The 23,888-nt window shown below is 35.0% G+C and overlaps 1 long non-coding RNA gene and 1 other non-coding gene across 2 annotated transcripts; both read left to right on the forward strand.

Moving 5' to 3' along the window:
- The first annotated feature begins 921 nt into the window (after positions 1-921).
- LOC145629674 (small nucleolar RNA R71) lies at positions 922-1,028 on the forward strand. The gene has a single exon (XR_014111831.1). It is a non-coding gene; the product is annotated as a small nucleolar RNA R71 (small nucleolar RNA).
- A 20,629-nt stretch (positions 1,029-21,657) lies between these two features.
- On the forward strand, positions 21,658-23,888 carry LOC145627166 (uncharacterized). The gene is made up of 3 exons (XR_014111338.1): positions 21,658-21,760; positions 22,883-22,943; positions 23,788-23,888. It is a non-coding gene; the product is annotated as an uncharacterized LOC145627166 (long non-coding RNA).

Raw genomic sequence — 23,888 nt, forward strand, 5'->3', positions numbered from 1 at the left:
TTATCCTTTAGCCCTGCAGGGCTATCAACTACATTGTTTGGTTTAATGGAATCAAGATTAGCATTATTTAATAAGACAGGTTCATCAACTCTGGGCATAGAGGGCCCTTCATAGTTTGAACCACTCCGTAGAGTAATTGAAAATGCTTGATCCGTAGGCCTAGTCGGCTGTGCCGGCAGGGCTCCCTGTTGGCGAGCTTGTAGAGTAGCGGAGAGTTGCGCAATTTCATTATCTACAATTTTATTATGCGCTAGAATTTGATCAATTGTCGCATCCCTGCTCTCCATGTGCTTTTGCATATTGACCAACATTGCTCTAATTTCCCCTAAAGAAGGGTCGGAAGATGAGGGGGGTTGTTGTGGTTGATTCTTCTGGCTAGCATTGGGATGATAGTCTTTCTGCTGCTGTAGCTGTGGCACCTGTGGTTCTTGTGGTGGTGGATTTTGAACATTAGTGCTCCGATAGGAAAGGTATGGATGATTTCGATACCCAGGATTGTAAGTGTTGGAGTATGGGTTATTCTGTCTATAAGCTTGGAAGGCATTAACTTGCTCCACGGAACTCCTGCAATCCTGCTCCCAATGACCTACAATACCAAAATTTTCACAGAAAGCCTCATTAGAATTATTATTAATCGCAGAAACATTGGCTACATTGGCAGTGCTCAGATTATCTAATTTTTGGCAAGTAGAGGTCAGTTGAGCTTGCAAAAAGGATACAGAGTCGACACTATGTTTCCCCTTGTTAGCAAATCCTCTGGGATTCCCATATTGGGAATTGTGTATCGCCATGTCTTCAATAACCTGACCTGCATCATCAACATTAAGATTCATAAATCTCCCACTAGCTGCAGAGTCTAAAATTATTCTAGAAGAATTTCCAATGCCGTTATAAAAGGCTTGGATTAACTGCCATTGCGCTAAATTATGGTGAGGGAATTCTCTTTGTAAGTCCTTGAACCTCTCCCAAGCCTCATATAAAGACTCATCGGCTTCTTGGGCAAAGTTCTGAATCGCACTCCGTAGTACTGCTGTTCTCTCTGCAGGATAATACTTGTTATAAAAATTCAAAACAAGAGTTTCCCAGTCAGTTATACCAAGTGTAGTTCTATTTAAGCCATTAAACCACAATTTAGCTTTTCCAGTTAAAGAGAAGGGAAAGAGAATCTCCCTGATTTGGTCTTGAGTGACCCCGGCTTGCCTGATGGTGTTGCAATATTGACAATAGTCGGCAATGTGAAGATTCGGGTCTTCACCCTTTGCTCCACTGAATTGCTTCCTCTCTATCATCGTTATAAATTGAGGTTTAATTTCAAATTGAACCCCATCAAGAGCCGGAGTAGGGGTGAGATGTGGAAAATCCGTAAGCTTTGGTTGTGAATAATCACTAAGCTTCTTTGGAGCCGCCATCTCTGATTCTATGTCTGATGATGTCTCTGAATTGCTAGAATCAGTTGGAGGATCGCGGTGATTATTGTTATTATCACCAGAATCCGCCAGGATTTGCTTGTAGAAGTTTTTCGGTCTATGGAAGGAACGTTCGATCTCAGGATCGAAAGGGATGTAACCTGATCTGGAACACCTGGGCATAAACAAAAACTAGAAGCAAATATGAGATTTGTCCCAGAGATCTCACGCTCTCTGAGACAAAAGAGAAATAATATAGACTACAAAAACAATCAGAAATAAAAATAAAACCGTCTCCCCGGCAACGGCGCCAAATTTTGACAGGGTAAAGTCGTATCCCCTAATAAAAAATAATTACCTAAATCACTAACTAAGGTAGATAGGGAAGTAGGGTCGATCTCCACAGGGAAACAAGTCTTTTTACTCCTAATTAAATATTATAATCTAAATTATTTAAGTAACTAATATTTATAATTAAGTATGAAACTAAACTACAAGGAAAAGGAATAGGGGAAAAAGCAATATATAAAAGGATCTAGGTCATAGGTTCACCAATAAATAATACTCCAGGGTAAAACATAGTAATCAATCATTGACATTGCATAAATAACATGATTAACAGGCTCTCGCAATTTATTAATCAACATAGATCTAACAGGCTCTCGCAATTTACTAGATCTAAGTTCTTATTGAAAATAGCCTTTAATATCAAATTAACATCTGCTCGATTCATCAATTTAATATTGCTATACTTTTACAAGCCGCAATTGTAAAACATTAAAACAATTCAATAGGAAATTATCATGCAATATCAATAATCAATAATAGTCAATCATCAATGCATCAATTAACCAGATTGTAAAGGGCTCTCGCTACTTGTTACAATCACACAATTAATTTATCGGTATTAAATCTCATCTCTCGAATCTTGACTTAACCATTTATAAACTAACTTGCCTATTGAAACTAGACCTAAACATTAATTCTCATCTCTCGATTCTTGAATCAATATTGTCAAACTCATGCATAAAAGATAGGCCTAATCTAGTCACAGAGCATTAAATCAATCAATAGAAAATTAATCTAGCATTGATAATCAACAACAATAATTTACCCCTTCATATTATTTATTAGATCCCCATAAACCCTAGAAATTAAACTACTCACACATATTAAAAACTAAACTAATCAAAGTAATAAAATAAATCATGGTGAAAGGAATAAAATAAATAACTAAGATTAAGGGAAGAGAAATCGTTACCGAAATAAATCTGGAATTAATGAAAGAATTAAGAACAAAGGTTTAGAGAGAGTTTTAGAGAGAGAAAACTAAGTAGAGAGAGAAAGTCTAAAAAAGAAGATGTACTAAAATCGTATTACGGAGGAGTATTTATACTCCGTACAAAAATCCTAAACTAAAGCAAATTAAAACGACGCTAATCATCTCCTAAAAATACACGCGCTTGATCGGGCGAGGCACTGCCCGATCGGGCGCGCCTTTTTGACTCCAATACAAATCTCACGCTCGGCCGGGCGCGTCACCGGGCGCCAGACCAAGCTTCTCCCGCCCGGCCGGGCGCGCCTCCGGGCGCCAGCCTTTTTAGCCGGGCGGCTCATTTGGGCCAATATTTGGACTTCGATTGGGCTCCAATTCTTCGGGCCAATCTGGGTTTCCTCTTTGGGTCTTGAATACTCGGTCCAAATGCCCCGGTATCACCTATACCGAGCCCTTAATCACTGGTTCGATGGCTCTAACCAGCCCTGGGCTATAAAGTCTGGTCGTGCTTCTCCAATGCTCGTGATTGCTCCAAAATATCTCGGGAAAATACTCCAAAAGCATAAATCCCTGCAAAAGTCAACCAAATCTACGAAAACACTGAAAAACACCAATTAGTAATAAAAGTGGCTCTAAAGAGCCAAAAATACTACTAATTATGACCAAGGGACGGGGGTAAAAATAATATATAAAATGGACACATCAAGCAGCTCAACAAATAATAATTTTGAAGTTCAATTAAAAAAAAATCCAATCAAAGAGATCGATTAATTATAATAACCGATCTCTCTCTCTCTCTCTCTCTCTCTCTCTCTCTGTATATATATATATATAAAAATGGACACATCAAGCAGCTCAACAAATAATAATTTTGAAGTTCAATTAAAAAAAAATCCAATCAAAGAGATCGATTAATTATAATAACCGATCTCTCTCTCTCTCTCTCTCTCTCTCTCTCTCTCTCTCTGTATATATATATATATATATATATATATATATATATATATATATATATATATATATATATATATATATATATATATATATGTATGTATATATATACACTATATATATACCCTAATTTTTTCTGCTGCATTCTTTTTCAGTAAAAGAGACTGGTTATATATAACAACCGGTTTCTAAGGTCATATTATTATTATTTTTTTGGCTACTATTAAGAGTAATGGGTGTGTACTGTTTGTTTTTTACATGTTATTTGTCATACTTTCGGCTTAAAAATGTATTTTTTTTTTGTAAGTAATATTTGGTTTAACTCCATAGTATGGATTTTGATGTCCTATTTTTGAATTGAAATCAATTATGAACTATCTAAAAAAATCACTTGTGATCGATCAATAATTGACGGTGACTCACCATCTGGGAATCCTATATCCGCTGCTGCCCACTCTCGAAAATCCCTAACCCCAAAATCGCCCCTCCCCCACCGTTGAAAACCCTATTTGCTAGGGCTTCTCGGTGGGAAAGGGGCGGTTTTGGGTTATTCGGGAGTGCGAAAGGGGCCAGGTTTTCTTTATGGTTGCGTGGGAAATGGAAGGGGGTTTTGGGGAGGGGAGTAGTGGTTCAAAAGTGGGAAGAAGGAGGGGTGATGCCAGGGGAAAGGTGGGGGTGGCAGGATGGTGAGGGAGGGAGACTAGGATGGGGGGTGGGGGTGGAGGTTAGGTTGGTGGGGGAAGTTTTAGTTTAGTCGTATTAATTTATGCATGTAGTGCGGGATGAGTTTTGGTTCCGCACGGTGCTCAGTCACCGTAAAACCCAACACTTTAGTGATCTGAGTAGTATCTATTCCAATTAAAATTATTTTATTGGAAATAAAAGTGATATATTATTTGTATGTAATTAATTTGTATATTTATATGAATATTGTGCTAATAGTTCGACTGTAGATTTTAGTATGTTGCTCGGTTTTGTAGTTTGATGTTTATTAAAAGGCATTTATAATTAAGTCTTTAGTCATGTAGTCACTAGATTGTATAGCTTTATCGGGAATAATATGTATCAATATGTAATACTTGTAGATTGTACATTGCTCTTAAATATATTTAGCACAACAAATTAACAATATTTTTTAAAAATATTTTATTTATTTATTTATTTATTTTACAATTGTAGTTGTTATAATTTTTACATTATTATTTTATTATTCTATATGAATTGCATTTGTTTAATCCACATGAGTGCCTCATTTTTATATTATATCACAATTAATTATGGGAAAAAGATTATAACTATCATGCATCACACAATAATCTAATATTTCAATATTCCAAAGTCTTCATTGTGATTTTTTTTATATTTAATTTTACAAGTAATACGCTACAGTAGAAATTACTTAATTACTATGTATATAAAAAATTAACAAGGTAGAAAACTTTCTTACGCCGTATTATAAACAAATCTCACAATGAATTTGCTTAATAAAACTGTGCATCGCACAGAAACTAAACTAGGCATAGGTCTATTTTCTAAAAACATAATAGTATATATTAAGGTATTGTATTCTATTAATGTATTATTGTATTCTAATTTCCATCCTTCCTAATTCCTATATATTTGTATATGCCTAAAATAATTTAAATATCAATAACAAAACAACAACAATAACTATAACAATAAAAGCATCTATAATTATAGTAGATTACTTACACCATTGAAAAGATAAATATATCTTTATTATAAAAAGCATCTATAATTATAGTAGATTACTATTTCCAGGGAAAGCAAATATTATCACTAGGAACCCTGCAAGGCACACTATCTTGAATATTCCAATTACAATAATCTTCACAAGCCTTATGCTTACCCTTACTATCCCTATTAAAATCATAGATATCAAACTCTTGAAAAGTATTTTCCCATTTAAATCCACAGAAAAATAATGTTGTACCTATGAGATTAATTTTGAAACTGAATTCATATTTCTCAAGGTATGTTATATCATGTACCCCTAAATCATCGTCCTTTGATTTGCAATGAACTTGGAGATTCATCTTTCCGTCCAACTCATTAATGATTCCTACATGCATTGTTGAGTTCCACTCTGCCTTGCACCTACATATTACATGGATTGATACAAATAGTAGGAGAATTATAACATGTTTATGCACAATTTGATTCATTTTGGACTTCTGATTTTAAAACTTGTATTAGTAATTACCTTATTTTATATAAACTCGTATGAATTTTAAGGTCTAACTATTGAACCTTTTATTATGGTGGTTGAGGAAGGGTTGGAGAATGGATTTCATGAATCACTTAGTAAGGAAACTTATCCTTTTAGAGTTGTTTAATTATGAAAAAATTATATTAGAGATATCACATATCTCTTAGAATCTTGGTTATTATCATTATGATTTTAATTTACATCTCAAATATTATGTTAGCCTTAAATGCTCATTGTAATTGTAACACCCCTAAGGGTGTTTTTCACATGATTTTCTCTAATATGAAATTATTAGTCCTTATCAAAATTTATTGTAGTTATAATGTGAATTTAAGTAACCTTATAATTTATTTTATTTTATTTTATTTTTTATTTTATAGAGCTTATCTAAACTTATATGAACTTGTAAAACTTGGAATAAATGAAAATTACGTGAATAAAACAAGTCCTAAATAGTTAATTGAGTAATGTATACTTGTATTTTCCCATCAACAATCAACTTGTATTTTCCTATCATATTAAATCAAATGGTGATACAAGATCTGCTAATACAATGCAAGTTGATATCCAATATCAACAAAAGATGTTAAGTGTTGTTTGGTTGCTGTGGGAATTTACTTCCCATAGGAATTTGTATTTCATGGGAATTAAATACATACATCAAATTCCTAGGAATTGCATAAATTTGTTTGGTTGACATGAAGGAAGTTGCAAATCATGGGAATTTTGAATTACCAAGGGGGTGAGTAATTAACTTCCCATATTTTGTAAGAAGTCACAATTTTTATTTTTATGAATTTGCCATTTCCTCATTTACACTTTTTATCGTCAACCAAACTACTCTATCATTTTGAAAGCTAGAGATCTATTCACCTATTAAATGAGGGGTAAATTTGTAATGTCGTGTGGTCTCCGATACATCCCATAATTTGTACACCATTTTGAAAGCTAGAGATGTTAACGACCATTTGTAACTCTCATCAATTCATCTCAAAATGTCCTAAACCTTAAATCGCAAATCTAACAACAATGGTGGTACTAAAAGGGAGGAACCCTGTTCGTCTATCTTATTATAGGAAAAGATTGTACTAAGCTTCCCATCATCAAATCAAACGGTGATATAATATCTGCCAAATTGAAGGAGAAAGGAGAAATGGTGTAGAGCAAGACATAACTCAATTCTGTTGGTGACACCACATTAGTTGGTTTGAATTGCAAAAACAAGGTATATTGAAGATTATGAAAATAGTAAATGTTAAATTAATGTTAATTGTGTCGTAATTAGGTTATTGTTCTTAGGTACTGGATTATTGTGTTGAATAAATTATTATACAACAAAATCTGAAGATGCATTTAGGAGTGATGCAATTGTTTGATTTTTTCCAATCTGAAAAAAAAAATCGGCAAAATATCTACAAGTTCTCGAATCGGTCGTCCCATAGCCAGACCAGTACAAGGAGTCAAGTATGAACTGCATTTTCATTTAGGGTCGATCGGATTCGCCTGAGTTTCGAACAAATTCATGTTCATTCTCTTAGTGTACATTTTGGTTTCTTTCTCCTCCTTCCCAAAATTATGATATACTCATACGAACATAAGGTAACAGACGACGTTACATCAAATGAATTATAAAAACGGACTTGGGGTTAGAGAGGTAGAGAACGAAGTCCAACTAAGCAAATCATTATTTAATGAATAATAGATTGACAATGCAAAACCAAGGCATTTATTTTTCAAACTGCCACTATATTAACAAAACATGTTAATTTAGGAATATAGGATATCAATGGGGACTGCTCAATTATGCATTTAGTTAAAATATTACATGCATACAGTACCACCCAAAAAAACAAAGGATAGTTTATTTATTTCATTTCGTCCGCGGATCAAGAAGCTCTTGCTAATGTTATATTGTCTTTGATTTAGAAAAGCAAATAATGGATCATAAATTGCGTGCTTTGGCAGCTAAACTACGCTAAGAGAAACATATATTATATTACATGCTATACTTCCTCCATTCCAATTATATTGTAACAATGATGAAATTACGCACTCCAAAGCACAATTTATATGTTAAGTATTTATAATTATATATAAGTAAAAATTATAAAAAGTTAATATTGTGAAACTATTTTATGAGACTAATCACACAAGACCAGCCTCGTATTTGGACTAGGGTAGGTGGGGCGGCTGCCCAAGCCCCCTAATTTTTGAAGCCCAACTTCTTAATGCAAGTCCAAAAGGAATAAAAAAACCATACAATGCAACGTACAATGCTTAATTCATATTTATGCTCTTTACTAGATGAAGCCCGTGCGTTGCACGGTTTGTTTGAATTTTTTTTATTTTTATTTTTTTATGTATGTGCTAAAATTTGTTATATATTTAGATAAAATTCATAACATCAAAAGATAATATTTTATATTTAATTAATTTAAACTTAAAAATCTCATTCGCCATTTTTGCTTACGTGGCATTTGAATTATTTAATTTTAAAAGAAATTAATAATCTCTTATTTTATTGGCTACAATTAAAATTTATAATCCTACGTGGCGCGTTAAGAAAATTAAATCCTACATGACTCTCTAAAAACTCGGGAAAAAACTTCCCTTTATATATATACTAGTTTTGTGCCCCGTGCGATGCCCAGGTTATTTATTAAATTTTAAGATAAATTTTAATATATATGTCAAATTTTAAAATATATCATTGATACAAAATTGGTTAGCAATTAATGTGCATTAGTGACGTTTTGTTATCTAGTAGGCATGTAATGACTAATCATAATATTGATAAAAATGTTCGATTAAATACATAAAAAAATAAATGTAAAATTAGCAAAAAAAAAATAAATTAAATAAAAAAAAAAGGAAAAATGGAAAAGAAAAATCCCACCTTTCAACTTTTTCTTTACAAAAATCCAACCTTTTGATTATTCCTCAAAAATCCAACCTTTATACCCCTCCTTCTTCAACAGGTCCATTACCTGTTGATGACCCATTTTTGTAAGTCATATTCCACGTGTCAGCTATTAATAGGTTAATTATTTTTTTAATTACTAAAAAACAAAAATAATTAAAAGAAAAAGAAAAAAAAAATCAGAAAACCAGCCCCACCCTCTCCCTTCCCTTCCCTGACCACCCCAACCCACCGCCACCGAAACCCAACGCACAACCACCAACACTCACACCCAGCCACCAACTCCACCGCCCAGCCACCAACACACACGCCCAGCCACTCCAAATTTTTTTTTAAAAAAACTCACTTATCTCCTCCACTAGCCACCAGCACCACCAGCGCAACCTTCCTCCCAACCCCCGGCACCGGCCGCGCCCAGATCCCCCTCCCCTGGCGCCGTCGCCGACCCCTCTCCCCCATCGCCATCCTCTTCCCTCTTCCTCGGCAACCAGCGGGAACCCCCTTCCCCAAAACCATCCTTCCCACGCAAAACCACCAAAAACCCATCTCCCACGCTCGATCTTCCCTAATCAGCCCCGCAACTCCAAACGCACAACCACCACCTTCCATCACTCTCACTGCATTCTCCGACGCGACAACGGGGCATTTTGCGGTTTTCATCTTCCTCAATTGCTCTCCTCATCGCACTATCCAAGTCCACCCCATCCTCTGTTCATCGCTGTCTTTGTTGTCGTCGAGGGTTGGTAGTAATCGGCGATTTCTGCGGTGTTGAGTGGTGGTGACGGAGGTGGGGTTGGTGGTTGAGGTGAGAGGAGTGAGAAAGAATAGGAGTGAAAAGGGAAAATGCAAAAAATAAAAAAAAAAACTTTTTAACCTATTTATCAGGTTATAGGTAAAATGGACCTGTTGGAGAAGGAGGGGTATAAAGGTTGGATTTTTGAGGAATAATCAAAATGTTGGATTTTTGTAAAGAAAAAGTTGAAAGGTTGGATTTTTCTTTTCCATTTTTCCTAAAAAAAATGTCCATAGCCCATTGGGTTGACCCGAATCCAAAACGTTGGGCAAGGATTGAACATTTCTTGGCCCGTAACTTAAAGTGACCCAATCAAAGATGGCTCATGACCCGACCTTGATTGGTAGGTCTACATAGTAATAAAATTATATTAGATTGTTAAGTATATTATTTCAACTGATTAGTATATATATAAAAATAAATGTTATACATTTTGAACTACTTCTTTCGCTCCAACTATTATTATAATATAAAAAATAAATTTATATGATAATTCTTGAGAATTATAATCTATTATTTTATTTTATTTTTGAATAAAATTATTATAATTCAATATGTACATCTGAAATATTGGTATTTTATCAAAAATAAATCTCTAAACTAACAATTTTATCCTAAAATTCTATCCAAATTTGATTGAAAATAGAATTCAAAACTAATTTTATTTATTCTTTTAATCCTATGAAGTCTATCTAAATCTATCCAACGTGGTGCAACACTTGGCGAAAAGTTGAATTGCCAAATATCAATGTCTCGTAGCCTGACTAAAAGTTTTATTTTATATATTAGTTATATGATATTAGATTGTTGAAACTTCCATATACATTCAATGTTCTCTGCTAAATTAGCTATTCAACTTTGGAAGTTGAATATTCCAAGATTTATTCCTCCAAACCTATTTACTTTTTCTATTTCATAATGTTAATCCCATATGGAATCAATCACATAAAATAAGAAAAGAATAATATTTGAAATCTAACATTAAAGTACAAAATAATTCATAATTAGTTTACCTTATTTAAGTTTTTTGATTTTTTATGGGAAAGCATAAGTCATAATTGCATAACTAGTATAGCACCCGTGCGATGCACGACTAACAAATCTTAATACTCATATTCATTTCACAAAATTTTAAAATAAAATGATTTAATAGTAATAGTGCATTTACTTATAAATATGTCTTAATCATATAGTCTTAACCCTCAAAATAATGATGTACAAAGTACAACTTCGAAACAACCTTCACTACTAAAATTCGGTAAAATCTACAATCGTTTTTAATGCGGTCGCAGTTTTGCGACCGCATTCAAAGCGGTCGCAAATTTGCTACCGCTTTGCGACCAACTTTGGGCTATTAAATAGTCGCAAAGGTATTTGCACATTTTTTTAAAAATAAAATAAGCGTGCCAAATAATTTTAAATAAAAAATAAATTTGTTATGCCCGCTTTCAACGGTCGCAAATTAATTGGACCGTTTCAGAATCCGTCGTAATTCTATAACCGCTAAAAGCGGTCGCAAAATAATTTTTTATAAAAATAGGCTATAAAACGGGTGGCAAACTCACCCTACCCCTAATTTATCTCTACTCGCTCCTCTCTCTCTCTCTCTATCTCTTCTCTTTCCTTTCTTTTCTTCTCCTTATCCCTCTGTTCTTTTTTTTTTTTTTTTTTAGTTTGGTGATTGCATCTCCATTTTTGCATCTCCATTTTAGTTTGTCTCACGCTACTCCATTGTTGTCTTCTTTTTCTTCTTCATTCTTTCCAGAGCAAAATGGTGTTCAGATTTACTTCAACATGCGAATTATTGTTTTCATGGTCAAATTTGACCATAAAAATGTAACACCCCCAAATCTCCCTATAAGGAAATTGTAATACCCCAAATTTTGGAGTATTAATTTTGGAGTATTTTTAGTCAACGATTTTTTTTCAAAAAAAAAAATAAATAAACTTTAAAACTAATTATTATTATTTTCAAATTGTAAAAATTATTATTATTATTATTATTATTATTATTATTATTATTATTATTATTATTATTATTATTATTATTATTATTATTATTATTATTATTATTATTTTCGGATTTGATAAAAAAAAAAAAAAAAAAAAAAACCTGATTTGGTATAACATACAGAGATTGGTTTGGAAGCTGATAAAAAGGAATTTTGAAAATCTGTTTACTAAGTTTATGTAACAAACTCAAGATAAGTTTGACCCTTATCTTGTGAAATTTCTAGAGTGCTAAACAACTCAAATTATATAAAGCCCCCTTAACCTCAATTTTCAATACCGTACTTTCAATCTTTTCTCAGGTAAACTATCTCTTCTAAAAAAAAAAAAAAATTTAAATAAATATTTTGACGAGTTCGAAAGTCACCGAAACTCGTCACTCCATTGTTTCGGTTTCAGTATGTATTTGGTCTATTGGATTTTTGTGCTTATTGATTTCTAAAAATAAAAAAAAAAAAAAAAAAAAAAAAAAAAACGATTTTGTATGGCTTCAGTGGAATTTGGGATTTGGGTTTTAGTGGAATCTTGGTGATAATGGTGATGATGATAATGTCGGTGATGATGATGATGGGTGATGGTGATGGTGATGATGATAATGGTGGAGATGATGATGATATAATACTATCCATCTAACTCTATAATTAGTTGTTTATATTTTGTTTTAGGGTGACTAGATTATGGATTGTGATAAATTAATCACACCCTCAATTTTTTTTATATATATAGTCGTATAATTATCTAACTTAGAATCGTTTATTTGTAGAAGGAGGCTACTAGGTGACCGTTCCAGAGGTTAATTACCTTGAATTTTACGCACGATCAAGGTAATTTTCAATGTCCATCATCTTTAGAATCCCGTTAGGAAATTGTTTTGAAATATTATGTGTCAAATACGTGCTTATGTAATCATATGTGATGAGTGTGCTATCGTATGATATTATGGAATCATATATTATATATGAGTTTTCTATTTTGTGTACTAGTATATGTAATTTCGAAAAATATGATTATTTGTTAGGAAAAATTGCTCCCATTAATCTGAACTTTGCCTCGTCCGCCCAAATTAATCCCAACTTTCGTTTATTATCTATCACTCCCAACTTTAGGGGGTATTAATTTCTATTGCACCCAACAGGTAATCTAACCTGATATTGCAGGTTACCTAGACACGTGTCCACACGTGATAGGTCCAAAAAAAATACAAAAAAAAAAAAAAAACTAAAACCAAAATACCAGTCACCCTATCCCCACCCCCTAACCCACCGGAACCCTAACCCCAGCCTCCAAACTCGCCGGAAACCGGTCCACTAACCCCCCTAAACCACTTAAAACAGCCGGCCGTTTTCGCCCCCTTTAGCCCCGCAGCACCACGACAACCATAACGCACCAGCCAAGCACCACCACACAACCGCAGCACCACGACCACGCATCTCACTTGCCCAGTTCCCCCGCCGTTTTCACCCTATTTACCACCGTTTTCTCCCCTTCCCTGCCGGATTTCGCCTACCCATCCCTTTCCCCGTCGAATTTCACCCCCTTTTTGTTCCCCGATTTCTTTTCCCCTGTTTTGGTGCGAGGAAGGAGAAACATGGGGTTGTGGTTGTGGTCGTGGAGAGTGAAGGAGAATAGGAGGCTGGGTGGTGGCCGTGGCGCCGACACCAGGGCAGGAAAGGGGGTCTGGGCGGTGGTCGGTGCTCCGGGGGAAGGTGTTTGTGGCCGTGGGTGGGTGGGGCGGGTTGTTGCTGTCGTGGGGAAGGTTTTGTTTTTTTTTTTTTTTTAATCTTTAATTTTTTTTTAATTTTAACCAATCATTATGTGACACGTGTGCAACTAATCACAAGTCAGCAAAATTTACCTCTTCAACCGGTTTCAAGTCATTTGGGTGCAATAGAAATTAATACCCCCTAAAGTTGGGAGTGATAGATAATAAACGAAAGTTGGGATTAATTTGGGCGGACGAGGCAAAGTTCAGATTAATGGGAGCAATTTTTCCTATTTGTTATCGTATGAGTTTTTTTTTTAAAAAATATAATCTTGGGTATTGGATGATTGATTATATGTGATTGATGGTCTATATGTCATGTAGGATGACTATGGTCTAATAATACTGAAATTGAAGTATTGATACTTGAAATTAAATTGATTTGTGCAATACTTGTGTACAGTGTAATTGGATGATATAATCTAATAAGATGTACAGTGAAATTTAATTTAAGAAGGGAAATGAAACCCGAAAGGGTGAAGAACAAGTTTCCCAATAGTAGTTATGGTTGCTACTAGTTGGTTTAAATTATTGTATATTGCTGTTAGTCTTCCTCCTAATCACTGGGTATTAGTGAGGGGTGTGCACACTATGGACATTCTGTCTATTTCATGGCCATTTGGGGTAATGCGCGACCCTCTGTAAAATAGGTGGTGACAGGGACTAATCCCGGCTTACTGACGTTCTCTTTCCCTTTCTTAAATAAAGTAATAATATGTTATGTGACTATTTGAACTTGGTTGAGTATTAAAATATTTATGAGACTATATTATGTATAAACTGTTTTGAACTAAATTTATTTATTTTACGGGATGGAGTTGGAATTACTCAGTTTATCTGATTTTTGGGAGTTTTCTCTCTTTTCTTGTTTCTGATTTATTTTGCAGGTTGGTAAAAAGGGTACTCGGTTACGTGTGAGGAGACGTTAGAATAATCACGTAGCTAAGACAATTTAGTTTATCCCCGAATTTAATTATTTCCTCTCAATTATTGGTTTCAAATAGTTGCAGTTTTGATGTAATGACTATTTTATTTTGCCACAACTTAGACCACTTAGTTATTTTAAATATTATGTTATTTTTGCTTTGCATTTATTTTCTACGGAAAATAAGTGTAGCAGTAACATTTCCAGAGTTTGATGGTTGGGTTTTTGAAAGTTAAAAGTTACTCTTATTGTTTTTAAAGACTCGAATTTTGGGGGTGTTACTAATTGGTATCAGAGCCAAGTTTTTCAAAAATTTAGGGACTTAAATGAATTAAATTAAAGATTTAGGTTTAAAATTTGTACATAAGTTTAAAATTGATTTAAGCTTAGGAAAGCTGGGAGTGTGGGAATCACGATAAGGGATTTATGTGTTTTATATTACTTTTATTTAATACTTATTATGTGATTATTTACTCTATTTTATTAGATGGTACGAGTACTTAAAACTGCAAGAAAGTCGAGTGCTAGGAAGCGTACACATTTATTACCTGATTCTTCTTACGGGATTCATATGAATTATAATGAAAATATTCGACATTACGTGCACCGCTTAAATCTCGGCATTGAGCACTTTCATTACAATATACTTGGGGGCCAATATGATTATCTCACTCCAGAGAGGCAATCTCAAATCCTTCTACACACGTTAATTGGTAAGGGACCCTATGCTCAACTTACAAAGAAGTATGTTGACTTATACATTAATGGTAAACCGAATGATAAGTATTATTATGATGAACAATGGATCCGTACTGTGGACTACCTTGAGAAGGCAATGATGGAAGCCAAGCGAGACTTTGACTATAACCTGGATGATGAGGAGGAGGATGAGCCCCAGGAAAGTGAAGCTCGTGAGAGTCAAGGGGAAAATAGTAATTGAATTATCCATTTATTTTTTTTAAAGCTACGTTTAGTTTATTTGGTTAAAATTTTTATATATTAGTTTTACAAATAAAAGCTAGTTTCTTATGACTAGAAACTATAGTTTTGGTTTATTTGTAACTAGTAGTTTATTGAGCTATTTTAGTACTAGTATTTTATTTCAAAGACGAGTTTCATTCTCTTCTGGTTTTGCAATAAAATAATTTTGATTAATATATTTATACCTTGCTATTTTATTATTATTAATAAAAATCAATTCATTTTTTTTTCTATCTATTGTATTTATATAGGACAAAGCTCTTATTTTCTTATGCTTACTTTAGTCAAGACTAGTAATGACTTGGTCGGGTGATAGTGAAATCACAAAGCAATGCACGAATCTATAGTATAATGCTAAGTTGATGCATTATTTGGTTTGGAATTTGGCCGACTCTTTGAATGCTATGAGATTTAATAAATCGCTTAATTCTTGTCTCTATATGTGCTGATGTGTTACATGAAAGCATGTCGTGGTTGATGATTTAATTGCAATTCACACGATCTAAATAATTCGTGTTAAAATGTGTATGGTGGTAACACCAGTGTTGAAATTGTGCAGACTGTGTATGCAAAATTACCACGTTTACACCAGGTCTCGTTGGAGAAGAATTGCACAAATGGCTGAGACTCCTGAACAACTTGCTGCTAGGTTAAGAGCTCTTGAGCAAATGAACCAGAACCTTGGAATGTTGTTGCAAAACCAGCTGAATAACAACAACAACCACAACAATAATGACAACGACCCTCAAGCTGCTATGGCTAAGAAACTTGCTGCATTGAAACCTCCGCTATTTATGGGGAAGGAAGATCCCATGTTGGTTGAGAACTGGGTACGTGACTTTGACAAGATTTTCACTGCTGCTGGTACCCCTGATGCTCAGAAGGTGGATCAAGCCACATTTTATTTACGTGAGGCTGCTGATATTTGGTGGGAAAATGAAGGAGCCACCATAAGAGCTCAACAGAATTTTAACTGGGAGGCTTTTAAGACAACAATTAGGGATCGTTTCTTTCCTGAGCATATCAAGAGGCAGAAATACAGTGAGTTTAGTAGGTTTAACCAAACAGCTGGTATGAGTGTGCAGGAGTATGCTGAGAAATTTAATGAGTACACAAGGTTTTGTCCTAATGTAGTGCCTGATGAGAGATCCAAGGCTCAGAAGTTTGAAGATGGACTGACTTTTAGGATCCAAAAGAAGGTGATCGGGGCTGGTACTGCTGCTACTTATAAGGAGGCCTATGATAGAGCTTGTAATATTGAAAGGATTTTGAAACGTGAACAGGAGGTCAAGGATAGGCATAAGAGGAAAGGAAATGATGAGAGTTCATCGAACCCTCAAGGTTATGACAAGAGACCACGCCTAGGGGGTAATAGCAATGGGAATGGTGGAAATGGTCAGCAGGGAGGCCGTAACAACAACAATCAAATCAATAATCACCGAGGCCAGGGGCAACAGAATCAGCAAGGATCTCGCAACCGACCATGCCGTAAATGTGACAAGAGCCATCCAGGACGCAACTGCAATGGAGATTTGCTTACTTGATTTGAATGTGGGGAGGTTGGTCATAAGAAATTTGAGTGCCCAAAGAAGCAGAATGGCAATAATCAAGCTCAGAATGGGCAAGGTAACAACAATGGAAATAAGGGAGGTGGTTATGGGAGGAACTCAAACTCCAACAACCGCTTCAACAACAACAATTCTCAGGGCCAAAATGGCAATGCTCAAGGAGGGAATAGCCAAAGCAACAACAATGGCGGAGGAAGAAACCACAATGGCAATGGTAGGACCAGTAATGGAAGAATCTATGTCATGAACCAGAGCGAGATTGACTCTAATGCCGACGTTGTGACGGGTACTTTTCTCGTTAACTCAAAACCTGCTTATTTACTTTTTGATTCTGGGGCATCTCATTCTTTTGTCACCACTTCTTTCGTGAATAAACATGCTTTAAAACCTTCATCTTTGTGTCAAACCAACATAACAATTCCTTCAGGGGAGGTAGTTCCTTGTAGATCCATATACCAAGACATTCCAGTTAACATTGCTGGAACTGAGTTGCTTGCAAACCTTATTCTGTTTGACTTAACTGACTTTGATGTGATATTGGGGATGGATTGGCTTAGTAAATATAAGGCTAGAATTGAGTGTCATACCCAAAGGGTGTCTCTTAGGGGGCCAAGAGGGAATAGAATCTCTTACCAGGGGGTTGTGTCAAAACCAGGGATCAGTATTGTGTCAGCCATGACTTTTCATTCTTATATCCGAAAGGGCTACCCTATTTATTTATGCCATATGCAAGATGTGAGTGTAGAAGAGAAATCCATAGAGAACATTCCAGTGGTGAGAGAATTCCAAGATGTGTTTCCAGATGAAATTCCAGGGATGCCGCCGGTTAGGGAGATGGATTTCAAAATAGACTTAGTGCCTGGGACTAGAGCTATTTCTAAAGCACCATATAGAATGGCACCAGCAGAGATGAAAGAGTTGAAGGTGCAGTTGGAGGAGTTGCTGGAGAAGGGTTATATAAGGCCAAGTGTTTCACCTTGGGGAGCACCGATTTTGTTTGTGAGAAAGAAGGACGGATCCTTAAGGTTGTGTATTGACTACCGAGAGTTGAATAATGTCACTATAAAGAACAAATATCCATTTCCTAGGATCGAGGACTTGTTTGATCAGCTTAAAGGTGCTGGGATATTCTCAAAAATTGACTTGAGGACAAGATACCACCAGTTGAGGATTGTTGAGGAAGATATACCAAAGACAGCATTTCGCACAAGATACGGACATTATGAGTTCACTGTTATGCCTTTTGGACTCACTAATGCGCCGGCAGCTTTTATGGATCTCATGAATAGAACTTTTCAGCCATATTTGGATAAATTTGTGGTGGTGTTCATAGATAATATTTTGGTGTACTCGAGGGATAGAGAAGAGCACGAAGAACATCTAAGAAAAGTGTTGGAGATTCTTAGAGAGAAGAAGTTATATGCCAAATTTTCAAAATGTGAATTTTGGCTAGAGAAGGTAGCATGTCTAGGCCATGTGATCTCAAAGGAAGGAGTTGCGGTGGACCCATCTAAGATTCGAGCAGTTTCTGATTGGCCAAGACCCAAAAGTGTGACCGAAGTGAGAAGTTTCTTAGGGCTTGCTGGATACTATAGGAGATTTGTACAAAAATTTTCAAGGATAGCTCAACCCTTAACAAATTTGATGAAGAAAACTACTAAGTTTCAGTGGGATGAGAGGTGTGAGCAATCTTTTCAAGAATTGAAGCGAAAACTCACCTCAGCACCAGTCTTAAACTTACCATCAGGGACTGAGGGGTTTGAAATCTATAGTGATGCATCTAAGAATGGCTTTGGGTGTGTACTTATGCAACATGGGAAGGTTGTAGCTTATGCATCAAGGCAACTCAAGCAACATGAACAGAATTACCCTACCCATGATTTGGAGCTAGGAGCGGTAGTGTTTGCTTTCAAGATCTGGAGACACTACTTGTATGGTGTGAGATGTAAGGTGTATACGGACCATAAGAGTCTTAAATACATATTCACACAGACTCATTTGAACATGAGGCAAAGGAGATGGCTTGAGGTGCTAACCGATTACAACCCAGACATTCTGTATCACGAAGGAAAGGCGAACAAGGTAGCTGATGCTTTGAGTAGGAAGACAAGTCATACAGTGAACTTGATGATTTTAGCCAAGGAACTTTGTGAAGAATTTAGAAAGTTGAACTTGGAGGTTGTAGAGTATGGTCAGGTGAACGCTCAGTTGAATGCAATGTCAGTCAAACCTACCATATATGATGAGATTCGTGAGAAGAAAATGTTAGATGAGTGGTTGACCAAGGTGAGGAAGATAAAAGAAGAAGGAGCGACAACTGAGTTTGATGTTGATGATAGTGGAACAGTGAAATACAAAGGGAGATGGTGTATTCCTAAAAATGAAGATCTCAAAAGGAAGATTTTAGAAGAATCTCACAACACCCCGTACTCTGTACACCCAGGAGGAGATAAGTTCTATAAGGATCTTAAGAAACATTTTTGGTGGTCAAACATGAAGCGTGAAGTAGCCGAGTTTGTGGCAAGGTGCCTTACATGTCAGAAAGTGAAGATACAACATATGAGACCTGGAGGGAAGTTGTAATCGTTAGATGTGCCAGGATGGAAGTGGGAGTCTATCTCTATGGATTTTGTGATGGGATTACCACTTACAAGGGCAGCAAAGAATGCTATTTGGGTCATAGTTGATCGTTTAACGAAAACAGCAAGATTCATAGCAATAAAGGATACTTGGAATGTGAATCAGTTGGCAGCTGCCTATGTGAAAGAAATTGTGAGGCTACATGGAGTTTCTAAAGATATTATTTCAGACAGAGATCCAAGATTTTTATCAAAGTTCTGGGAAATGTTTCAGCAAGCATTTGGCACTATCCTGAAGTTTAGCACAACGTTTCACCCTGCTACAGATGGACAGACAGAGAGAACAATTCAGACCTTGGAGGACATGTTGAGAGCTTGTGTGATGGACTTTGGCGGAGCATGGGACGAAAGATTACCTATGATTGAATTTTCATACAATAATAGCCATCATGCGAGTATAGGAATGGCGCCTTATGAAGCGTTGTATGGGAGAAAATGTAGGAGTCCCTTGTGTTGGAGCGATATCAGTGAGTCTTTGACTTTAGGGCCAGAAATGATTGAAGAAACAAAGAATAAAGTTAGGCTTATCCAGGCAAACATGAAGGCAGCTCAGGATCGACAAAAGTCATATGCAGACCAGAATAGGAGAATAGTGGAATTTGAAGTTGGGGAAAAGGCTTTACTTAAGGTTTCACCTACCAAGGGAGTCATGCGGTTTGGTAGAAAAGGGAAGTTGAGTCCTAGATACATTGGCCCGTATGAATTATTGAAGAGAGTTGGAGAGGTAGCATATCAACTAGCCTTACCCATGGAGTTAGCCAATGTTCACAATGTTTTTCATGTTTCCCAACTTCGAAAATATGTTCATGACCCTACCCATGTTATCCAACCCGAGTCTATTGAGCTAGATGAGACCTTAACTTTCGAAAAACGCCCTATGAAAATTCTCGACACCAAAACGAGAAGTACCCGAAATAAGGCGGTAAAGTTAGTTAAAGTCCTATGGTCTAATCAGAATTCTGAAGAAGCAACTTGGGAAGCTGAGCATGATATGAAAAAATGTTACCCGGAACTTTTTCGACCAGGTATGCCAAATTTCGAGGTCAAAACTTTTAAAATGGGGTAGAATGTAATTGTTGTTCCAAAGAATACTACAAGAAGGGGGGGTTGAATTGTAGTATGAGAATTTAGCCTAACTTTTTGCGGAATCAAAATTAAGTTAGCTAAAGGAACTGAAAGATAAACTAAAGGAACTAAAGAATGCAAGAGAGATTTTACGTGGAAAACTCCTTGGCCCTAACAAGGAGAAAAACCACGACCACTTGGGATTTTGGGAAAAGAATCTTCACTATAATAGGGCAAATGATCCTATTACAAGCTAAAGACTCAAACTCAAGTTCCTCTACGAACTTGAGACCCTGAGGAACAAGTCACCCAACTTGTTACTCTTCTCTTCTCTTTCTCTCTTCTCACTTCTCTGTTCTCTCTTCTCTTTCTCTCTTCTCTTTCTTTTCTCTTTCTCTTCTCTCTCCCTTTTCTCTTTCTCATACAAATGTTCACTCGAACTTCCCCATTCCCCAAATTACAACTCGAAAAGAAAAACAAACTCTAGTATAAGAACATTAAAACACTCTAATGAACTTGTGTGGAATTTGACACTTGACTCGATTTAAAGCTTGAAAACTTATGTGAGCAAGGGTGAGTTTTTCCAACAGAAATCAATGGCTATTTATAGATCAACAAATGCTTTGGAAAATTCTCTTTGTGCAGCAACACCATTACGCCACTACTCATACCCACTAAGAAGATCATGTTCCTAGAATTAAGGAACTATGAACTCCTCAATGTGCAAAACCATGACTGACATAGAACATGGGAGAGTAAGCCGTAAGTTTTGGAAAACATGGTGATTTTATTTTTTCAGAAGATATTTTCGAAAATAAGAAAATAAAATAAAATCTTTTTGCACAAGATATTTTCGAAATTCAGAATAAAATAAAATCCCTTTCAAAAGATAAACGTTTTAGAAAGCAACCGTTTTCCTAAAAACTAGCATGCACAATTTTATCTTTTTAGACCAATTCCACACAGATTTTTCGAGTGCCATTTAATATCTTATACTAACATAAATCCTAAAATATAAAAATATATTTAGTCTTCATGTTCTCTGATGAAGCTTCTACTCCGAGGCTTCTGTTCCTTGGGAGGAACTTCTCTTCTCTAATGAGGCTTCTTCTCTGAAGCTTCTGTTCCCTGAGGAAACCTTCTCTTCTCCAGTCTTCATTTCTGAAGCGCCCAGTTCCTGCGAGGGAACTCTTCTATATGGCTAGCTCTGCTTCTGGCCTTCTTGTTCCTCATGGTATTTTTACAAGACACTTCATTCTCCTAGTCTTTGTAACTGAGTACACACTTAAACAATCAAGCACTTATTAGTTTGTAAGTAAGTGAGGTTGTGTCATCATCAAAATCATTAAGTCCAACAGTAATACTAACTTATCTTTTATCTTCGTGTGAGACTTTTTGAGAGCTAATTTTAAAGTTCGAGGACGAACTTTCGTTTTAAGGGGGAGTAGATGTAATACCCCAAATTTTGGAGTATTAATTTTGGAGTATTTTTAGTCAACGATTTCTTTTCAAAAATAAATAAATAAACTTTAAAACTAATTATTATTATTTTCAAATTGTAAAAATTATTATTATTATTATTATTATTATTATTATTATTATTATTATTATTATTATTATTATTATTATTATTATTATTATTATTATTATTATTATTATTATTATTTTCGGATTTGATAAAATAAAATAAAAAAAAAAAAACTGATTTTGGATAACATACAGAGATTGGTTTGGAAGCTGATAAAAAGGAATTTTGAAAATCTGTTTACTGAGTTTATGTAACAAACTCAAGATAAGTTTGACCCTTATCTTGTGAAATTTCTAGAGTGCTAAACAACTCAAATTATATAAAGCCCCCTTAACCTCAAATTTCAATACCGTACTTTCAATCTTTTCTCAGGTAAACTATCTCTTCTAAAAAAAAAATAATAATAAATATTTTGACGAGTTCGGAAGTCACCGCAACTCATCACTCCATTGTTTCGGTTTCAGTATGTATTTGGTCTATTGGATTTTTGTGCTTATTGATTTCTAAAAATAAAAAAAATAATAAAAAAAAAACGATTTTGTATGGCTTCAGTGGAATTTGGGATTTGGGTTTTAGTGGAATCTTGGTGATAATGGTGATGATGATAATGTCGGTGATGATGATGATGGGTGATGGTGATGGTGATGGTGATGATGATAATGGTGGAGATGATGATGATATAATACTATCCATCTAACTCTATAATTAGTTGTTTATGTTTTGTTTTGGGGTGACTAGATTATGGATTGTGATAAATTAATCACACCCTCAACTTTTTTTTATATATATAGTCGTATAATTATCTAACTTAGAATCGTTTATTTGTAGACGGAGGCTACTAGGTGACCGTTCCAGAGGTTAATTACCTTGAATTTTACGCACGATCAAGGTAATTTTCAATGTCCATCATCTTTAGAATCCCGTTAGGAAATTGTTTTGAAATATTATGTGTCAAATACGTGTTTATGTAATCATATGTGATGAGTGTGCTATCGTATGATATTATGGAATCATATATTATATATGAGTTTTCTATTTTGTGTATGTACTAGTATATGTAATTTCGAAAAATATGATTATTTGTTATCGTATGAGTTTTTTAAAAAAAAATATAATCTTGGGTATTGGATGATTGATTATACGTTATTGATGGTCTATATGTCATGTAGGATGACTATGGTCTAATAATACTGAAATTGAAGTATTGATACTTGAAATTAAATTGATTTGTGAAATACTTGTGTACAGTGTAATTGGATGATATAATCTAATAAGTTGTACAGTGAAATTTAATTTAAGAAGGGAAATGAAACCCGAAAGGGTGAAGAACAGGTTGCCCACTAGTAGTTATGGTTGCTACTAGTTGGTTTAAATTATTGTATATTGCTGTTAGTCTTCCTCCTAATCACTGGGTATTAGTGAGGGGTGTGCACACTATGGACATTCTGTCTATTTCATGGCCATTTGGGGTAATGCGCGACCCTCTGTAAAATAGGTGGTGACAAGGACTAATCCCGGCTTACTGACGTTCTCTTTCCCTTTCTTAAATGAAGTAATAATATGTTATGTGACTATTTGAACTTGGTTGAGTATTAAAATATTTATGAGACTATATTATGTATAAACTGTTTTGAACTAAAATTTATTTATTTTACGGGATGAAGTTGGAATTACTCAGTTTATCTGATTTTTGGGAGTTTTCTCTCTTTTCTTGTTTCTGATTTATTTTGCAGGTTGGTAAAAAGGGTACTCGGTTACGTGTGAGGAGACGTTAGAATAATCACGTAGCTAAGACAATTTAGTTTATCCCTGAATTTAATTATTTCCTCTCAAT

Source organism: Chenopodium album, chromosome 4 (genome assembly GCF_948465745.1).
Source record: "Chenopodium album chromosome 4, dcCheAlbu1.1, whole genome shotgun sequence".
Classification (NCBI taxonomy): Eukaryota; Viridiplantae; Streptophyta; class Magnoliopsida; order Caryophyllales; family Amaranthaceae; genus Chenopodium; species Chenopodium album.